The following is a 19,605-nucleotide window of genomic DNA, read 5'->3' as shown; positions in this document are numbered from 1 at the left end:
TGGAACAAGGTATTGCAAATATACGCATTACAGCGAGTGCAAGGCTGACTAAGCACAGGCATGGGTACAATCATGTAATTCCATTATGTAGGTTTATCCTTAAGCACAACACTTCGATTACTTCAGACCAAGTTACATCAGCCATGAGCACTTGCCTGTGTGTTGTCTCAGAAGGAAGTCAACAGCCTTTGCATTCTGTGCGTGTATTTGCTTTGTGTTTTATAGAGCGGTGGGATGTCTGGTTTTGCCACTGTGTGTAATAATTAGTCCATTTTCTTGATGTTCTCTAACTGCAGGTAAGTAAGTCCGCTCTGTTCTAATGACAGAAGTGGCAGGATATCTGTTAAATAGTAACTTTATGAAATGAGAAAACCCACCTCAAAAAGGAGCATGAATCAGACCCGTGCCAAATAACCACACTTTGTTATTCCTGGTGGCCAGGTGAGGCACATTGACTGCTCACCTGTGCTGGCTTTTCTCCCCATAGAGGCACTGAGCCCCCAGCCTGGCCTGGGCCAGTTCCTCACCGTGCTCTGTGGGCAGGATCCCATAAATCACTACCGAGCATTAATCCAGCAAAAGGCAGTTTCTCGCTCCCAGGTTGGCTGCGTTGCATAAGCTGATGCTGTAGTGCTCTTGTTTACTGTGCTCTGACTCAGCCGTCCCCAGTGCTTCCCCCTCGTGCTGTCTGGGCTCACACTTTTATCACATTACAATCAATATCAGCGCCTGAAATGGAAACCCGAGAGGAAGGCGCGTGTCCCGCCCGCTGCTCGCACCCCTTCCTCGCCTCCAGCCTTACCTTCACCCGCCCCTCACCGCCCAGCACTTGCACGGATGGCATTGCAGGGTTCATGCATGTAGGGCAGCAGCCGGAGCAAGTCCCCGCTCCCGCAGCCCATCGCCTCCCAGCCCGGTGCTGCACGCTGCACTTGTTTTTCCTCCGGTGACTTAGTCACCACTTTGGGCTCGGCTTGGCTGCGCGAGGCCCCTCCCTTTGGCTGTTTACAGCCCGGCTCAAGGAGCAAGAGGCTGGGCTTCAGCCGCCGGGCTTCCGATTTACTGCCCTCAATGTTCGGGCTGCGGCAGCAATTGGGGTTGTTGGGGGGTGGTTCTCTGCTCGGGGGACATCTGGGAGCCCGTTCCCTGCCCTGCAATCCACGGCTCTCACTCAAGAGCACGTGCTTTATTTTTAACCCGTGGTAAGAATATACAGCTTTCAGGTTTCTCTTTTATAGGCCATGCACTCTGAACAGGCAGTGGTTGAGCACACAGCTAACAAGCGTCCTGCTGCTTGTGCTGCTCACAGGGTGAGCTCCAGCAGCTGGGCAGGCAGGTTTCAGGGCACTGACGTGGAATCCAGAGATCGCTGTGGTGCTGTGAGGGTACAACAGGGTCCTCACTTTATGACAGCCTTACAAATCCCATCATGTTTCTTTGAGATGCTGGGAAGATGCTGAGCTCAGTTTAGTGTGTGTGCATTCTCTCTATCCCTAACATGGATCGTTTCTTTGGAAGAGGTTCTGAGCTGTAGCTTGTTGCGTGTTGAATTCTGTGTCCTGCCATAGCCTCCTCTTGCTGTCCAGATGTTTAGTTTAGTAAAGAAATGCTTTTGTTTGCTTGACCTGTGACAGAGCCCTTACACAGGTAATCCAACCTCCAAATATTCTCCTTCACAAACTGTAGTGTCATTATAAGCCATATGTAACTAATAAAGCTGTTGGCAACAAATGAAGTCTCCGCAGATGCCAAGCATTCATACCTTCCTCGGGTCTTATAGAGTTCCCAAGGGATCTCTTGATATCTACAGGGACTGAAAGCAAACCTCAAAGTCTGCATTACATGATGTTTTTTTCCAGCTCACCAGATGATGTGCATGTCACAGGGGTTAACAGAGGAGTTGCTGGCTGTACAGAAAAGTAGAACTAGGTTGTCCAGGTTAGATGAGAAGGGCAAAATACTGCAGTGCAGGCAAGTAGGATGCTGAATATACTTCTGTTGTGTGGCTGCTGAGTTGCTATTGTTTGGAATATAATGATATGGCTCAGATAAAATGCTTTAAACATTAGTGTAGAAGAAAATCCTGCTTGATACTGGGTGCTGGGCTGAGAAACAGGCCTCTGCCAACCCCATCATTTGTGTCTTCGTGGTGCAATCATTGACCAGTTTGACGGGTGGTATGCTTATAATTGATATCAGTTTCATTTTATAATGTAGTTGATCCCATGCAGTACAACGTGAAAGAAGCCAGGAGTGGATTACAGTAATAACTGATGCATAAAGTAGCATTAAATCTGACATCCTGCCTCGGATGCTTAAAGCATGCGAACAAAAGAGCAGGAGCAGATCAGTGGGGGTGGGGTGGTTTCCTTCCTTTTGCAGTACCGCTTTCCATTCCTGTCCTGGCAGAGGGAGCACGAGGTTCTTCTGATGACACTCTTCACTTCTTTCTTCTCTCATTCCTATGGGACTTCCCAGGCTGCTTTGGATGCATTCTTAGTCATGTCAAGCCAGCAATGAGAATGGAATTCTCAGAAATGTTGGGTGTATTTCCGTCACACCAGCGAGCACACAATGGCTGGTGCTTCTGAAGTCACTCTTCACACTGTGCTTTGGTCATCCTTGCAGATTGCTCACCCATCTCATTGCTTTTACAGAAACTCTAAACAAACATCTGCTTGAGGACACTTCACAGCTCAGCTCCTTCCCATGGGCCCCTCTCTTGTGAAGTTTTTTTGCTGCTCCACAGATGTTTGCAACCACTGTAATTTGTTTATTCTTTTATTCCTCAGGCAGCACCATTGTGGTCAATCATTGTGTTGCAGCTACGGCGCAATTCAGAGCCCACTTCTGCCTGGTAGCAACCTACCAACTAGAAATGCAGTTTTTCACTTCCCTTTCAGTGTTTCCTTTATGTTGTTTTATTACCACTGTATGAATGTATGTAGTGCCCTCCAATGCAAAATATGAACAAAGTCCCATTAGCACACTTTGTTTAGATTGTTAATCTCTTTCTTGGGAGCCTGAGTTCATGTAAGGGCACATCAGAGCTAAGCACTCTGCAGGCTGCCCTTGCAGATCAGTCTGCAGCAGGTGAGTTCAGGTGCTCCTTTGGAAGAAAAAGGAAAGCTTATTTTTAGCTGGTGGCTAAAGTAAAGCTTGTGAGGGAGAGACAGCCCAGCACTAAGGGCACTGCAGGCTGTGCAGGAGGAGCCCTGTGTGCAGAGGTAGCTGCTGTCTGCCAGGCACATCTGCCTTCATGCAGTTAAGAACATGGCCCCAGCAGGAGCTGCACTGCCAGCAGTGCTCTGTGTGCTCAGCAGCAGCTGCCCAGGGCTCTGCAGGGTTAACTCTGTCACTTGCTTGCTCTGTCCCTTATCTCAGTGCCCAAATATCAGATGAGTTAGTCTGACTGCTCTCCTGCTCCGCCTCTTCCTGACTTTGCTTTATCTCTGAGTTCTGATAGAGCCTCTACGTGCAAATCTCACCGTCCCTTGTCTGTTAGATGTCCGTGTGGTGGGGAAGGGCTTCGCCACAGAGCAAGCCATGCAGCTCCTAATGCACAGTGAATGTCTTGTGGCTTGAGGTGGGTACAGGAAGGCCAGCCTGCCCAGCAGAGTAGTTACATGGGTCAGCTCAGGTAGTGGCTGCCAGCATTTGAAACACAGACATTCTTTTTTTGTGTGTGTATAAAGATCAGATCATGGAGCCATATACGTGTCTATGTATTGATAGATAGATATTTTTAATTTGAGGAAAGAGAAAATTACAAAGCATCTCTATACCTAATATCCTTGCTAAGATTGCAGGTGCAAATTAGCACCTCTTAGCTGTAGCACATGGTTGGGTCACTGAATCTCCAGCACTGCTCAGGATTGCAGGGATGAACAGTGTGTATGAGCTGAGCGTTATGGTTTACATCAGCATCACTCTATTAAAGAAGACCAGTCCTTGCCTATCAAAATCAGTGTGAATTATCCCTATTCTTTGTGGCCTGAACTCACTGCAGGGCAGTGTGAGAGGCAGGGATCCTGCAGGGATGGCAGTGAGTGAGCTGCCCGCTGAGCTGGCAGGGTGGAACCTACAGCTCTTATCTTAACCTCCACTGCTTTCTTTTCCCATGCTCAGGGGTTGTGATGGGAAACGCTGCTCGGAGTTGGCAGCATGGAAGCATTCCCTGCAGGTATTCCCCTGCCCGACTGGCAGGAAGCACAGATGGTAGTTTTCCTGGAAGCTCTAACATCATGCCATTTCCTACCAGAGGCACATGCGAAAGCCAACACAGTGACTGATCGACAAGGCATTGCATTGGCTGCAGAGCAATCTCTTGTGAAGCACTCAGGCTGCCAGGACCAGGTTTCTCATAAATGCAGAAATATTGACACAGCTCTTTCCAAGATAACAATAAGTATGAAACTGGTTTGCGTCTGGAGTTTGAAGAGAACAGTCTGCCCTTAACAGAGCTCTACTATGGCTGAAACGACTTCAACATTTGTCACATCCGTCGATGTTAAACAGATACCTTCCTGGTAATGGTCTGAGATTTCTGAGGAGAAGTCTGAGACCTCTTGTTCCTGGCACTCCTGTGGCTTTTAATTTCTTGTGCTCAGTGAAGGAAATGCCATTTTCCAGCTTACTTCCTTGAGATGAACTGGCTTATTAACTGATTTAGTTGTACTCCGTTTGTCTTTGCTGAATGCACTGTTTTAACTGAAGGTTTTAGGAGGGCTAGTGTAATATTAATGCTGGCATTAGGGTGACTGTTCTGTTGGAGTAAGAGTTTCATTTACAGGGAGCTTGAAATTAATGAAGGGGTCTCCTTGGCACGGAAAGTTCAATTTTGTCCATCAGCTGCTTGTCTGCTGCAGCTCCCCTCTCCACTACACTGGTGTTGGGGAGTTTGCCTGCTATTCATCAGCACTTTCAGTTGATCAATAGTGTTAATCACTTACAGGGCTCCCTGTATGTATGGGGCGGTCCATCAGACTCCAAGAAGGCAGCGCTGACCCTGCTGGCTGGCTGTTGTAGGATGTTTGCTGGGCACTGGAGATGTGGCAGTGCTTGGTGTGCCTTCACAGGTGTGCAGGTGGGAGTTGCTTCCTCAGTCATTTTTAGCAGAGGTCGGTTCTGCTGTGAGTATCGCTATGAGGCTGCTCAAGTGTTTCCAATGGCAGAAACCAAAAGCAGTTCGTGGGGGAAGAGAAGTGAGCAAGGGAGTCTTGGGCCTCTGTAACCCAGGGTTCTTTGCATGTTATCTCTCATTGCAGAAACATCAATGGTTTGCTTATGGTGAGGGTGCTACCTGTGACGCCTGCTAGCCCATGTTCTGTCCAACCCACAGGCTTTTAAGAAGCATTGGTCAGGGTTTTTACATGTCCCTGAGAAGACAGCCCAATAAATGACATTAAATAAAGGCTACTGCTTACTAGCTGTAGTGATTCACAGACCATGAAGCAGTCCTTTGAGCAGATTTAGGTGTATACATTAAAAACTCTTACAAAGCACAACCTAAGTAGCAGATTTTGTTACTGCGGAGCTGTATAAAGCCCTGATTATAAATGCACCTTGAGTGTCTGCTTCCTTCTGTGCTAATGGGTGGAAGCCTGAGGAGTAATTAGTTTGTCACAGAGCCAGTTTCTTAGTAATGATTGATAAATGGTTGTTGTTACATGGCCCAGAGATACAGGGTGCATACCAACACGAAGCCACTGTTTGTAGGCAGGTTGCTGGAGCTGCCTACTCCATCCTCATGTACATGAGCACTGTTTTAGCTGTTGTGGAAAATATACTGATATTCTGATAAAGTCTTAAGTGCTGTTCAGACCCTGACCAAGCAGTTAAAGTGAATCACTCTGATGTTCAGGTCATGAATGCAGACGTTCACATGAATCACTTTGTCCAGACATTCCATTAACTTTTTCATCATTTCAGAATCAATTCCAATCCTGTTGGAATCCATAGGACGCTGCTTTGGCTTGAACCATTGGGCCAATCAGATACGTTCAGAATGTGGTGCTGGTGTAAGAAATAGCGTGCTGCCTTTTTATGCTGCTTTAGCATTTATGTGAAAGGGACGTAAAGTTCAGCAGGCAGAGCCCTACAGCGAAGTAGGTCTTGTGCTAAGTGCAGTAGAAAACAGATTTGCAAATAATGTGGTGATTAGCATAGTTAAAAATGCTTATGGAGGCTGAAAAGGACAGCAGTCATTCTGCTTATTCAGAGCTTCTGCTGAAAGCAGGAAATTTTTGGTGCTTTGATGTTTGCCTTTGGCTTACCTTCTTTTATAATACAAATGAAAATGCAGCTTAATTGTAATTAATTAGTTAATTAGCTGCTGCAGTGTCTTTTAGCTGCTTTGCAGCAATATTTCACAGTACGGTTTGCTGCGTGTTTATTTGTTGTGCTGTGAATAGGAGATTCACAAGTGTCTCACTTTCACCAATAACTTTTCTTCTTTATTAAAGACTAATTAGATTGATATCTGATCAGTTTCTCTGCTATATCTCTGCCATACTCTTTAATATAAAGTAAAAACTTACGACCTCATATTCAGAGCAACAAGTAAGAAAAACTTAGAACCACGTACTCATACATAGAAGAAACAGTAATTGAGAAGCCCAGCATAATGAGTAAGAGAGTTGTTGTGCCTAAGGAAGCCCACTGTAACTTTCTATTGGACCAGCGGATCTAAGTATTAGCACGGCACATTTATACATCGATGTTTTTCCTAAAGAGCAGCTCTCTAAAAACTGACCGCTGGTTTGTAACGACAGAACCGTTTGTTTGCACTGACCCAGAGCTCACATGCATGAACACAAATTGTTCCCAGACTCAGCATAAAAAGCAAAAGCATTCGGGAAGGTGAACTGTGAAGACTCTCACCTGGTAGGCAGTGCCCTGCTGTTCCGTGATGGCTGGCAGAAACATTTTGTCCGTCAACTCAGAGCCTTTCCAAGGTAAGCTCAGCAGAAACTCCGACCTCTCATTTCTCTAGCAAGAGCAAACAATTGGGAGGCTGAGCAGCAGCCCGCTGACGGCTGCACCAGCCCTGTTCATGGCACGGAGTCTGTATTTACATGTGACTTCCCCTGCACATACATACACATAATCCTTTAAGCTTCAGCTGCACGCTGCTATTGGCGGAGAGGGCAGTTGCAAAACCACAGTGTGCACAGCGATATCACGGCGCGGTTCAGTCGGAGGGGTACAGGGATGTTGGTCGCAGGGCCCAGTGCTGCCAGAAGGTCTGTTCTGTGTGCCACCGTGCAACCACGGAAGGGTTTTGTTGTTGTTTCTCAAGTACAAGCTGGAAGGATGTGACTGTGGTTCAGGAATAGCCCAGCCCTTGATGGTGTTGCATAACCAGCAACAAATAGTGGCTGCATCCATTGGAGGAGCTGCTTTTGTACCAGGCAGGACTTCTTACCAGGGAAATAGCTATTCTGCAAAGCTGTGCATGCTAACAGCATAGCAAACCCTGGGCACAGTGAGCTGAACTTCTCTTTGAGCTGCTCTCACAGCTGTATTTGTCAGGAGCCAAACCCTGCCCAGCTCTGCAAAGCACCCACCTGGCCTGGGAATTTAAACAGAAAGCCAAATTAGACCTGAAACAGAGCCACCCTCTATCTGAAAAAATACTTCAATGTAAACCTCAGGATTATTTAAAGCATTCGGAAAGAACACTTTGATTAAAAAAAAAAACAACAAACAACAAAGGAAAATGCTACTGCTTCATCATTCTTACTTTAATGAGACTGTAGGTAAATGTAAATTCCTTGCATTTGAATAAAAAGAGTGTAATATCATGGTTCTGTGTGCTTAGCTTGAATACAAATTGCTGCTAAATAATTTGCTGTGTAAAACTGTAATGAAGAATTAATTTATATTTTTCTCCCTGCCCACAGCAGAGAAGCGCAGTGGATGCTTTTACTTATTAACCCAAAAGGAGCTGATGCTTAAAATGAATGAGGAAATGTGTACATAATATACATGTCTGCACCCTGCACGTAATATACATGTCTGCACCCTGCTCTGTGCTGCTGCAAAGATGGAGTGTTTGAGTGTTGCACGGCGTGTTTGAGGTGCTGTCATCTCTGACAGCTGCTACAAACTGACGGGCAGTTCTGCTCTGATTGTCCATTTATGGAAGCTAAGTGAGACAAAAACAAATAAGGTCTGTTCAGTTTTGTTCACCAAAGTTGATCTTTTAGGGGTGCTTGATGCAGTATCTCAGCTTTTGGTGGAGTCACTGCTAAGGATGGATTAAGCAATTCACAGGGCTAATGTAAAAGTAGTTATGGAGGACTGTGGTTGTTAGGGTATTGCTTTTATGAGCTGAAGTGGTTTGGTTGAAGCATCATTGTGGCATTACTGGGTGTGTGTCTGGACCTTTTCTACACATGTGGAAGTTGTCTATTAGGAGTAATTATTTAACTGGGAGGACTGTCAGAACCTCAGCATGTTTTTAGTCCAAGCTGAAATCATGGTGCCTCCAGAGGACTGCAAACAGCTCGTCACCTGGTACGTGACAGGGAGGTTGCAATGTGGGCAGGTATCTCCTCATTCCATTGCACAGATGCTTGCAGTCGCCAACTGATACTTTTCCCTGTTTTTCAGTTTAAGTGTTGAACTAAAAAGTAATGTGAAGGGAATCCACTCAGGACTTGTGTTATCTCTCCTTTATCTTCGTATGAGAATTCAGTAAGTTCATATTTGGCTCAACATGCCTCAAAATTCTTTGGAAATTACCTAGAATGAATAAACTGTATTTGCAAATCAGCTGAAGCAAGCAAGACTTCTCAGCAAATATCAGATGAGTTGCTTTAGAGATGTCTTTTGTATGAGGACAACTTTTTGCCCCTTTAAGAAGGAGAGCACTGTTGTAGCTGAGCTGCAGCCGGTGGTTGCACACAAATCCTTCACCAGAAGTGAAGCTTTGGGCATTTCAAACAGCTTCCCCCATTGGCTCTAATGAAGCTGGCAGCCCTGTTTGCAGCATCAGCAGTTTGGTTTCAATAAGGACCACAAAGGTGGACTTTTGTAGGGTGCCTCACAAGCAGCTCAAGCTGCTGAGACAGGTGCCTGAGTTTAATATTCCTAACACCAGCTCTGTTGGTATGGGAGCAGCACAGAGCAGGTTGGAGGGCAGCGACAGCATCTGTCCCATCTCAGCGCCTTCCCCAGCTGACGTGACTCAGGATGCTGATGTGGTTTTAGTGGCAATCCCTCAGACCTGCTAACCCAGCTAATTCCCAGCGGCTTTCTGGGAGCGCTCTGAGCTTGTGATTCATCACAGTAACATTCTTTTTGTTGTATTTTTAAAACACAGCGATTCTGTTTCCAGAAACGTGGTTGTGTGCTGAAAGCATGGGACAGAAACTGATTGTTGCATATGAGTGGGAGTGATAATCAGGGGATTATCAAGGGGAAATCAAGGCAGGAAGGAGTGCTTCTGTCTTTTCTGTTGAGGAGATTTTTCACTCAGGCTCATTTATACCTGAGCTCTGATCTGCACGGCCAGGGCACTGAAACACCCTGCTGTGTGGGTGTCTGAGGGACCACAGTGGTGTTTGTCTGCAGGTTTTGTTTCTGCATACTTTGGATAATTTTATGAGCTATTGTTTGAAAATGTCATTAGATATTAAGTCGGTTTATTTAACCATTGTGTGCTAATCCAAACATACAGAATATAAGTCCCTGCTCCTGACCTTTCCCTGCCACCAGGCTCCCAGAAGTTCTTCCTTCTGCAGACCTCAGGTGGTTGTGAAGGGGAACAGCTTTCACCCTCTGCATGCTCTGCAGACCACAGGTCTTGCACCTGCAGGTGCTCCAGCTTGCTTCCTAGCATGGGAAAATGGCACAGGTGCCATTTTAGCAGGGCAGAAGTACAGGCCTGTGCTGTCTTCCTTGATAAACACTGGGGTGCACCTCCTTGTCCTTTAGCACTTAATCTTAGACCTAAAGCAGCAGGGTTGCATGCCGGGCTGCAGGCAGGTAGCAGGATTCCATAGCCAGCTGACCATGAAGCGCTGCCTCCTTGCTCCTCAGGTGTGCTTGGTTGAACATTACCTCCCAACACCCTTCAGATTACGGGGCAAATTATTGCATGGAAATCTTTTGAGATAAGGTTGTTGTTGAGAAACCAGCTCTTTTAAATGCTATTCATTTAAGAAAACCCACCATATTATGCTTCAAACTTCAAAAATGAGTTAAAGCATCATTCCCTCTAGTTATTCATTGTCATATTGATGCTTCTGCTCTATGCTGATTTGAAAATAGAGTTTATTAAAGAGCCTCTCCCCCAGCAGGTATTTGGATCGTATGAATCTGTTGCATTTAAAAATATAGATGTAAATAGATTCAAAGCTCGTTAATAACAACAAGCTTTATGGGGAAGAAACCAGAGGAAGAACGTTACCAAAATGTTGGCCTCAATGAATAAAAATTGGACTGTTTGTACCATGAGAAAATGAGATAATTACAGCTATAAAATCCTGTGCTCCAAGAATGAAAACAAACAGCACACACGCTATGTGGAGATGGGAGGGAGCCATTATATTAGGATAGATTCCTTGTCATCGTTTCTCCATCATTATTTTTTTTAATGATGTGGGGATTTTTATCATTATTTTGTTGTTGTTATTAAGAACTAAAACTGCTGAGAATGTTCCTGGCAGCTCTGCAAGAATAGAGGGCTCAGTTTACAAACATTGGAGCCCAAGAAAATATCTGGGAAGCAGTAATGTGGTGTTTGGATCCTACTGCTAGGAGCAGCTTTCCATGCATTTCTTACGCAGCGTTGCAGCCATCTGGCCAATAGGGGTCCATTTATCTGCTGACAAATGAAGATTTGTTATCCTGTCCAATTTGGAGGCAGCCCATTTAAAATTCACTTCTAGGCTCGCTCTTCAACTGAGCATAAAAAGTCATTAAAAAAAACAAAACATGTCAGAACAAAGGGGTAATACACCAGCTCCACGCAGCACAGTAGCAGCAGAGGCTGTTAGATTCCTTTAAGTGGCAGCTGTTTGGTTTCCTCTGATACAGGTTGGGCTGGTGTTGCACAAACCCTATGGGATCGGTCTGTAAAGTACAGCATTTTCTGTGGAGCCTCTGAAATCCTGCTACAGACAGTACATGTGTCCTGCTCTAACACCCAGTGGAAATAAAAAGCTGGAATTATATGCCACTAACTTAATGAATTGCATGTCTCTGTAGTTAAGCTCGAAGGGTGGAAAGCATTGCTTTAAAGATGACCTACAGAACAGGTGAGCAAGTGGCTGGTTGGGTGCCACTTCAAAGGGGAACACCCAAAGAGGCAGGGAGGGAAAGCTGCTCCTCAGCTCCCTGCTTCCTCCTGGCAGCCTGGGGCTCTGGAGGCCAAACAAGCTGGAAATGGCTCCTTTCTGTTGTTAGTTACACAACCAGCCCCCAGCAAATTAACCTAGAGGTGGAGCAGCCCTATGATGTTCTCCTATTAACCTGTGCCTGACATGGCTACTGAGAGGACCTTCCCTACCTTTGGTGGTTTTCCCTTTCTGGCCAAGGCTGAGCCCTGGTGCAGACAATGAGCAGCGCTGCCAGCTGGGGCACACAGTCACACAGCACCTGTTGGCCACTCAGACCTTTGCAATCACTCCAGATTTGCACCTTTCTGCTGGAGCATCAGAACACGTCTTTCTTTCTGCCCCTTTCTGCCCTTTTTCTGTCTCCTACAGCATCAAAACTGCACAGTTATTTCTTTAAGATAAGTTGAAGCTCCCAGAATTGTGCCCTCGTGCAAATCCTCCTGTGCATTCTAAGCTTTGCCTTTGAGTCGTTACACCATATGCCATGCATTGACCCTAAGCTGCCAGATTGCCGTCTGCATCCATTGCTGATTTCTCCCTCTGCTCTGCCCATGGCTTTGTTGTGGTTTTGGGACTTCAGTCTGGGATTTGCTTGTTCCCTATTCTCAGGGTTATACAAGTATGTCTGCACCCTTCCCTTGTCCTCAGGTGTCAGCAGTCAGTGATCACTTATAGCAGGATTAGGTTTAATTACTAAAAAAGGATCAAGAGGGAATCGATGCATTTGGTAACTACCTATTTTTACACTTACTTTATCTGCAGTCACACCTGTACTGAATATGAAACTGAAATGTCATCCGTGCCCAACTTGTACAAAACGTTGTCATTAGCGCTGTAAGAATTAGCAGCCAGCTCATGTAGTCAGCAGCAGCAAATATCGTCAGGCAGCGTATAATGGAAATCTGGGAGAGCCAATATTTAACGTCTTAAAATGAGAAGAGCATCGAGGGGAACTTTTGCAATCACTTCGCTTGAATTCAGTGTATATTCAAAAAATATGAAGGTAAATACTGAGGTATTTTCATCAGATTGCTTGAAATTAATCTTTGGAAAAGAAAAAAGAAAGAAAGTAATCACAGAATGAACCTTTGAATAATGGAGAAATAGGGGGTTCGTATTGCTGTCACCCTAACGTGTGACACAGAGAGATGGATGAGTTAGAAATAATTCCATTTTCATGTTTAAACCATTTGAATCCCAAATGCTTTCATATTACCTACTGCAGGCCTTGACACTGCAAGTTAACTTTGGGTAATTTAATCCGTATATAAAAAGCAGGACAAAACCCCACTGAAATGTGGAGGTCTGGTGTGGTCTGGGCTTCCCTCCCACAGCTGCTTCCAGGGCTTTTCTTTATTGCTGAGCATTTCAGAACGCTGCTTCCAACTCAGCTCTGTGTATGTTATGTAAATGACAGAGCAGCACCAAACTTCAGACCATCAGTAGCTTTCTTTTGCTGTGTTTGGGGAGACCTCTGATGTTTTTAAAGCTCACTTCTGAGTAATCACAGAACACACAATTCAAAGAGTGTCGCAAAGTGACACCCCCGAAGTCTTTAATTAAAGTGCCTTAATCTCTAGCAATCTCTACATATATAGGCAGAAAGTAGCTGTCTTTAAAACGTACTTTGAACTGCCATTCATATAGAAATCAAAGATCTGTAAATGAAACTTGGTGTGCTAGACGTGATGAAGTTGGACTGGAATGCCTCCTTGTTGGCATAGCCTGGTTTTCCTGGTGCTGCCAGCCCTGGGAGTGCGTTCCTATTGAGATTTATTTATAGAGGGTGAACATTAAAAGGTTCTGTAAAAATAAATGTATCAACCATGCATCATCTTAAAAACATTCAAATATAGATTTGGGCACGTCGTGGAGAATTGCTCCTCCCATTAGTGAGTACTTTTCTGCCATTAAGCAATTGCAGTGTCTAATGAGCTGTTATTTTGGGATGTGATTATAAAACTCGTATTTCTTTTTATTGTTGTTGTTTTTTTAATCTGGTGAAGTGGGTCAGACAACTGGATGCTGTGTAATGATAATCCTTTCTCCTTCCTGGGTCCTGTCATTAACAGGATCTGCTTAATTCAGCCCTCCCTCCTTGCTGGCAGTGCAGCAGATGGCCTTCACTTTCTTTTCTGTGCTAAAATGATGTTGGGAAGCTGCATCTCCCCAGCATTAAAGGCTGATCTTAGGATCACTGAGGTTGGAATAGACTGAGATCACTTAGTCCAGCCTCTAACCCACCACCTCCATGGCCTTTGTTGGGTGGATGCTCTTTAGCATCATTTCCTCCTCTTTCTCAGTTCTGACACTCTCACCTACAAAAGTTCCCCAGCATTACTGAACTAATATAGATATTCTTGTCTATATGCTTTGTTAGAGATGTCCTGAGTTTGGTTACTACCAACAATGTGTGCAAGGGAGCCCAAAGGGAGACGAGCATTTCTTGATGACGCTGCGTTCTCAAACATCAGCTCTGAGATGTTTTAGACATTTGGTTTTGATTTTCCTTCGGCTGCCTGTGGAGCTCACCAGACTAGTTTGGGCTGAGAGGAACAAGGCAGTGCAAAGAGCTTTGGCTTGCTTTAAATGTGGGTAGTCGCGCTGTTAGGATGCAGAGTTACATTCTCAAATGCTGTGTGCTTGTGTGCTTGGCTTTTTGCTTTTCTCTCTCTCTTTTTTAAGACACTTTCTCTTTCCCTTTGTACTCTGTTTTGTTTAGAGTGATAGCTTTAGAATATTTCTGTTTGGGATGCTGTTATCTGTTGTTTATAAACTTTTGAAGGAGAGAAATACCTGTGGCCTTTCTGGTGTCTAGTTCTAATGTAGTGTAAAGGAGCCACTGCAGCAGTTGAGGGATCCTGGTGCTTTGCCTCAGGAAAATGAGAGCTAACACCACTCGGAGCTTTGCTCAGGGAAGAGAGCCGAGCCATCAGCTTGTCCCAGCCCACCCTGCAGGGCCTGCAGCCATCCTGCCCACCTTGGAGTCCTTCTGTTTGACTTCTTGCACTTTATCCAAAGCATTCTTGCATGGGGGGCCCAAACCTACACAAATGAATGCTTTTCTATCTTCTTATGCATAAAAGAAAGCCCTTTGTGTGATTCTGCTATGCAAAGGCACGGGGAGGTTTTCATGGCTTTAGCATCTGGCCAGCGAGCTCACACTGCTTTAGCTGTATCCTGCAGGTAAGGAGCCTCTTCTGGGCCAACCTCAGCTTCTGCAATCCCAGACTTACTGCTGATTTTGTCTAACATTGGCCCCTAAAAATGGAGCTGCATACACTGAATGCATTTGTGATTGGCCTTCAGTGAAGAATTTAAATGAGAAGCTTGTCTTGTTCTAGCTGATATCTTACTCAATATATCCCCTCTGTCGCTGTACATGGAGTAGACTCTATGTTGATTGTGGTTGAGTATTTTAAAGTAATAGAAAACAGACAGAAAAAAAAATTGTTGCATGTTTAAGAAAATCATAAAATGAAAGAGGAAGTGCATCATTTATTATAACACCATGTAGACTAATGAAAAACATACTGCGGGCTGGAAATTTGTAAAGAGCTGAGCTCCAAAAGTTTCCATTCCCAAAAATGCCTTGGGGCCTCCCGCTGTAAGCTTGTGGCTAAAGAGGCCCTATGGTAAACTGACATAAAAAATAACTACTCCATAAACATTCAGCTCCTGTTTCACAATAGCTGCAAATAAGTTTTTAGAAAGTGTTGCCTGTTGATACTGAGTGTGCTTAATCAAAGTGAAAGGAAGGGAAGTGGTGCATTTACGGCTGGAATATCGAATTGGGAATTAAACACTGGGGAGATGGTTGCTGGGCGCAGAAACGTTGTGATCGTTGTATGGAGGAGAAAATGAAGAAGTTGAAGTGGTTTGCTGAGAGCCGCAGAGCAGCACTCAGTGCTGGCAGGGCTGGTGTTAGCATTAAATAATTCCTGGCTCTGGTCCTTTGCTCATTAAGCAGTGAGAGCAGCGCGCTCTGGGCAGCCTTTGTCAGTGCGTAAAAGCCTTTCATGTGGGCTGTGGGCTTCCAGTGTTAGCTGCTGTGATGGCCTGCTGGTGGAGGTGGGGAGGAGAGCATTACTGCCTCGATTCCTTCTTGGCAGGGATAGACAAGCAGCAGAGATGATGCCAATTCAGTTGTCCAGGTGTTGATGTTCCTCCAGTCTGTTTCTGCAGTTTCTCTGGATCTCAGGGGTTCTCTTGCCTGGCAAAGAGTCCTTGAGTACCTGAGGATCACGAGCTGTATCCCCCCAAGTATAAATTTCCCAGAGTTTTAGCTGTAGTACTTTGGAGGAATCTCTATTGAGCCTACATGGTGACCTGTTTGTGAGCTCTGAGGAGGAGACCCAGCTGGGAGTGAACACCAACTGCCTTCACTGACCCCCCCCCGGGGGACTGTGTAAATTTGCCAGTATAATTTCACAGAAGTAAATGGAAAGTCTAGAAATCACAGTGCTGGTCAATACTTTCACTGTTGTACATTGATTAAAGAAAGATATATACAATAATGCCTGTACTCACATGAGGTGCAGCCCAGAACGTCACTCGAAGATGGAACCACTGGAAGGGAAAACAAAACAAAAAGGTGAAACAATTGCTTGTAAGTGGTTGAAAAGCAAATTTCATCCATTCTGATAAAGAGAAACAGGTTTCATTTATCTGTTCTCCTCCACCATACCACACTTTTCAGCACCTTTTAATGGTGTTTACAACACACAGTGCTGTATTAAAACGTTGAGAACAGAATTGTTTGCAATGTTTGGCATTGAACTGCTGCACTGACTGACTCAGCACTGCCACTGAATTGATGGGAGAGTGAGTGAATCACTATGGTGTCAATGGTTGTATTTACATATTTGAGGTGAATCGAGGTTCCCAAACAAAAGCTGTGTATTGATCTGAAGACAGATGCACACAGCTTCCTTATCACTGATGTCACATGTGCTGGGTGAAAGCTGAAGCAGAGCATTTCTAGTGGGAAAAGTGATGGAGAGCAGGTAGGTGAGTTATCTGCAGCCACAATGAGGAGGGGGTGTGTGGGCAGCGTTTCTGTGTGCTGATGTGACTTCTATGTATATATTCATAGAATCATAGAGTTGCTCAGGTTGGAAAAGACCTCAAAGATCATCGAGTCCAACCGCAACCTGACCACACCACCCTAAATCTAACAGCCCTGTGCTAAGTCATGTCCCTGAGCACCACATCCAGGGATGGTGACTCAACAATTAAAGACCTTTAAGCATTTCAGCTTAAATAAATGAATGAACCTATGATGTCAAATGTGTGTTTTCCCCTAAAAAGAAAGATCAGTTAATTCAAAGGTACTTAACTGTGACTGAATGTTGAGGGAAACTGAATATTTGCAAAGAAACATAGTGAGAGAGCAGGCTGCACAGGTTCCTGGTCTGCAGGCCATCCAGCACAGCACTGCAGGAGATGTAGTGTTGTGTTTGCTGGCACTGCTGCCCAGAGCTGTGTCTGTGTGGTGTCAGAGCCCCTCTGTCCCCTGATGGGGAGTGGAGCTGGGGCTGTGTCGGGGCACTCTGTGAGAAGCCTCGATTGCTTGGCATTGGTTTGTATGGCAGGAGAAAACCTTTTGTAATTAAGTCACCCGTGTGTTTTGCACAGTGCTTAATTCCTGCGCTGTGTGATCGGATGAAAATAAATCAGTAGCAATTGCTTGGCAGCAACCTCCTGCAATCGGCCCGTGGTAGCATTAAGTGAAGGGGTTTGGCGAGGACACGAAGACCTTTCTTTTTTTTAATGTTCTCATGGGATCTTTCACTTCCATACAGCCGAGCGCCCGGCCGGCCCCGTGGCCGTGATGTAACACTGCTGTCCCAAGGCTGTCCCAGCTGCGGGGTGTCACAACCTCTATTTCCTTGGCTTAGATTTGCAGTCTGACCATATGATTCAGATGAACCACGACTGCCCTCGCTTTAATGTGATCTGTTTGGTTTGAAAACACCATTGTGTGCTCCAAGTTTGAGCTCCTAAGCAAATGAAGCTGATTTGCACTGATGAATGGGGAACGCTTACCAGCCTGACGAAAGAAGAAAATCTGCAAGGAAACCTGACACAATTTTTAACTCATTGGTGCCAGTGGAAATACTTCAGTTACCTTAAAAAGAAAAACAGAAGGTTTTTAAATAAGAGGTAATCCTGAAGCTGATTGTAGCTGTGCAGTCAGTACTTCTAAGAGCAATTGCATGTGCTCATGGAGGTGCTGCTGCAGGCAGGTTTCAGCATGGAGGCTGAGGAGCAAAACTGGCTCTGTGTTAAATATGTGACTTCATGTGGACTCCTGTTCTTGTGCAGCTTACAGACGGGCTTTTGGATCTGAAGGAAAGCCAACTGGATTTGTAAAGATTTCTTATTGTATTCCCTGGCTCTGTTCTAATCACCAAGAAATATTAAGGCTGACAAGCTTGGCTTCATATGCTTCTCAGTGTTTTTCTGCTAGGTTACAGTGTGCAGAGCTCAGCCCAGGCACTGGTTTGCAGTCTCTGGAGCAGCCCTGCTGCCCTGGGTGCTGCGTTGTAGCCACATGTGTCTGCTGTGCATCCATACAGGCACTGCATGTGGCAGCATCAGGGTTTGATGCCTTTACGGGTGACTTGTGTATGATGGAAATCTTAATTGCACCAGCAAACAACTTTAATAGAGCTATGTCCTGATTGATTCTTGGTTCCTGTGCACAATGCATGTCAGCCCCTCTTTCTTCCCCACTCTTGGCATCCTCTGTCCCTCTGAGATGGAGGCACATCGCAGTTGGGCAGGGGGTTATTTCTTGTTGGTTTGTTGTTCCTTATCTAGGAGCACCTGAGTCATTAATACAGCTGCTTTGGAAACAAAGACGTTTGCAGTGTGTTACACAGAGTGGCACTTGGAGTGTTTTTAATATTCCCTGCTTGTGGATGTACAGCTTATGATAGTTGAATTAAGGATTTATAGTATACCAGGTCTCACATTCCAGGGCCGTTTGTTTCCATAGCCATACACAGAGCATAGCCTGGGTCATACATTTGTGTAGGTGAAATGAAGACTGATCAGAATTTTAATACTAAGGAAGGAAATGGTCGTGGGTAGTACACTACAGAGCAGAAGAGGCCTTCTGTTAATACACAAGAGTATTACTGTTTTCTTAAACTTTGCCTTGCTACCCAATTCCTGCCTGTGCCTAGAAATCATAACTCTGAGGCCACATTTGATAATGCTCAATGTGATCCTTGTCCTACTTGACATCATTTCCAGTAGTAAATATTATCTCAATTATAAAACTCCTAGATAATATCCTCATGCAGCTGAATGATAGGCAATGCTACAAGCTTTTCTGGATCAACAGAGCCATGATGCTGTATATGGCCCGGATTACTTCTGTCTCTCTTTACATTAGATGAAATCTTTAGACTGGGGGCTTGTCTCGTGAAATACTTTTGTCGTGACTCTGTGTTCCTCTCTTCGTGACATAAGCAGAGCTTTCAGTGTTGTAAAGGATTGCTGGGTGTGTGTGTCAGCGTGTGCTGCTCATGCTTGTTGCACATTTATGGCAGTGTTACCATTGCAGCGCCGAGTCTCATTCTGGCATTAGGACATGAAAACTGATGCTTGTCCCTCGGTATTTCAGAGTGTATTATTAGTGTGTTACAGCTGATCATTTTCTTACAAGGGGAATGAAAAACGTTCCCTTGTTTAGATGCTACGTGTGTATTTATAGGCCCAGAATGGCCAAATAGGGTGGTGAGAGTTGGCTGCTGCTGCTGTTGGTTTCTGTGGTTTTGTTTCATTGTCCAGAAGAAGTGACAACATTCTCAGCTCCATAGCACCCATCTGTGTGGTTTGTCTGATGTGATCCATCTCTTTACTTCATCCTTTAAATGGTCAGAATCCTCTATCTCAAAGGGTTCTCTATCTTGAAGGGTTTTTGTTTGCCATTCTCACACCTTCAGGCCATCACAGCAGTGGCACTCAGAGCCCTATTTGTCCTACTCAGTGGTTTCTGGACAGTCTATTTTGCAAGTCACTTCAGGTTGTTTCCCTGTTTCTTTGATGGCTTGTGTCATGTGTTTGATGTGGCTTCCTTATTGTGTTCCATTAGGCGCGTTTGATTTCGCAGCTAAAAGGACTGAAGACTAATTGCTCTTTCTGTATGTGTGCGAGGTGTTTTGCAGCCTCGTTTGTTTAAATTCTGGTTATCAGTCTGGAGAAAGAGCCTCAGAAATGCTGCAAAACTTGTTGTCTTTGTGGT

At 45.0% G+C, this 19,605-nt stretch overlaps 2 protein-coding genes across 13 annotated transcripts in view; one reads left to right on the top strand and one right to left on the bottom strand.

Moving 5' to 3' along the window:
* The window catches only part of CHLSN (cholesin), a 91,762-nt gene that overhangs the window by 39,327 nt on the left and 32,830 nt on the right, over positions 1-19,605 (top strand). The gene's annotated exons all lie outside the window — the stretch shown is intronic.
* The window catches only part of GPR146 (G protein-coupled receptor 146), a 31,673-nt gene that overhangs the window by 3,616 nt on the left and 8,452 nt on the right, over positions 1-19,605 (bottom strand). The window contains exons 1-3 of one of the 9 annotated variants that reach the window (XR_014933784.1): positions 17,397-17,480; positions 15,879-15,917; positions 14,822-15,561 (exon numbers count right to left, since the gene is read on the bottom strand). The gene's annotated coding sequence lies outside the window, so the exon portion shown is untranslated. Of the gene's footprint in view, positions 1-527; positions 551-802; positions 1,000-6,882; positions 6,991-7,434; positions 7,574-8,010; positions 8,150-12,869; positions 13,112-14,821; positions 15,562-15,878; positions 15,918-17,396; positions 17,481-19,605 lie in introns of those variants that run through there. The other 8 variants (XM_085513854.1, XR_014933781.1, XR_014933783.1 and 5 more) reach the window with 8 other exon arrangements.

Source organism: Coturnix japonica, chromosome 13, assembly GCF_054131305.1.
Source record: "Coturnix japonica strain WE chromosome 13, WE-NBRP24, whole genome shotgun sequence".
Lineage (NCBI taxonomy): Eukaryota > Metazoa > Chordata > Aves > Galliformes > Phasianidae > Coturnix > Coturnix japonica.
Note: the sequence above shows the minus strand (reverse complement) of the source record. Positions and strands in the feature narration are given on the sequence as shown.